Source organism: Erpetoichthys calabaricus, chromosome 15 (assembly GCF_900747795.2).
Source record: "Erpetoichthys calabaricus chromosome 15, fErpCal1.3, whole genome shotgun sequence".
NCBI classification, from domain to species: domain Eukaryota; kingdom Metazoa; phylum Chordata; class Cladistia; order Polypteriformes; family Polypteridae; genus Erpetoichthys; species Erpetoichthys calabaricus.
The window spans coordinates 57,418,893-57,420,490 of record NC_041408.2 but is presented as its reverse complement, the minus strand read 5'-3'; the positions used below and the strand labels follow the sequence as shown (position 1 = coordinate 57,420,490).

General features: G+C 35.3%; 1 long non-coding RNA gene across 1 annotated transcript; it reads right to left on the bottom strand.

Moving 5' to 3' along the window:
* Nucleotides 1-232: 232 nt before the first annotated feature.
* LOC127525958 (uncharacterized) lies at nucleotides 233-1,292 on the bottom strand. Its single transcript, XR_007933568.1, has 3 exons — nucleotides 1,150-1,292; nucleotides 389-477; nucleotides 233-308 (listed from the first exon to the last, which is right to left on the bottom strand). It is a non-coding gene; the product is annotated as an uncharacterized LOC127525958 (long non-coding RNA).
* Between the last annotated feature and the right edge of the window lie 306 nt (nucleotides 1,293-1,598).

Genomic DNA, 1,598 nt, shown 5'->3' with positions numbered 1-1,598 from the left:
ATTGTTCAGAGCTTTTTATGTAATGAATAGTATAGTACTTTAAAATCAATTGTGAAGGAGACAGCCATCCAGTTTATTCAAGCTAAGGTCAAGTAAATGAGCTTGGAATATGGAGAAAAACAAAATGTAAACAAAACAAGATACATTACCCCAGAATACTTGGCAATGACGCAGTAGATTCAGACCCAAGACTCAAATGAAGGATTCTGGAAGCACTGGGCAGTAGCATCTTCTATTCTAACAGATATCACAGCATTCCCTCCTCCTTTAATTGCTGCCCTATCTTTCGGTTAAATTCTTCCACTTCACTAAGGCAAGTAAAATATAAATATAATAAACAAGAAATATTTAAACACTTACTTCAAACATTCATAGACTTGACTTTTACCTGATACTGTATTCTGGGCCACCAAGAAATAAGTCTTCTGCCTCCTGTCCTGATACACCCTGTAGAGCAGCCAGGGCACGGATGATGGACTATCCAAAATTAAGAAAGAACAGAATACAAAAGTTGCTTGCATGTAACTGAAATATGACCACATCACATTATAAGTGAAGGCATACACCAATTACCCAGTAACAAAGCATAATACCCCTAAGAATGTGTGCTTTATTTTGCAAATGAAACAGCCTGGTTTTGTTTCTATTGAAACTCATACAATGAGAAAAACACAACAGTTACTGGGATTGCGAGGATTCACACACACACTAAAATATTGTGGTCTAATGTTGGGGAGTTGCATAAGAAAAAACACATTTTAACATTCGTTAGTGGATACCAATTTACTTCTCTCTTTAAAAGAATTGTAAAATTTAGACACCTGATCTGAGATACATCTAGGCAGTTCAGATTTTCATATTCCCAAAAACAGAAAACCTACTAATCCATTAATCAAGTATAAATCAGTAAATAACAGGAAAGTCCACCTGAGCAGTTTTTTTAATAACACAATTTATTAAAAGTTTTGCGTATTTCAAAATATTCATGCGCGTTCACTGAAATCAACAGCCTATTTAAAACGGTAAATTTTGTAACATTCCAATTATTAAACAAAACGTCAGATAATCCTAAATATATCTAGATTATATTACAGTATATACTGTATTCTCAAAAATTGAAAAGCATTCAATAAACATTACATACAGTACCTTTAATCATAAAATTCACGGACACACGTCGTATTTCACTTCGCTCTCTGACCGTTAAATTGTTGCTAAATTCTTCCCGTAAAAGATATTCTTTCAAGTTGTTGTAAAATTGAAAAGTCTTCATTTTTTCAAGAAGTGAATATTCTTCTGCCAGGAGAAAAAATCAATATGCTCCTATGCTTTACAGCGTTCTTCTTTCTCCTTCTCACTCGAATGGCGGAAGTTCTATTTGTTAATGCAGACCGAGAAATTAAAATCCCGTGGTAACTTTTTTTCTCGTGTGTCGTAAAACATTCGACATGCGCAGAACAAATCAGGCAGCGTCGTGAAATGAATTTTAATTAAGCAGAGACCGCGTGCGCGAGACAAATCGGATGGGGACTCATGTCGCAAAGTAAAAAAAACGCAGATCGTGCAGGGTCGTACTAGTTAAGCTCTGCGCATGCGTG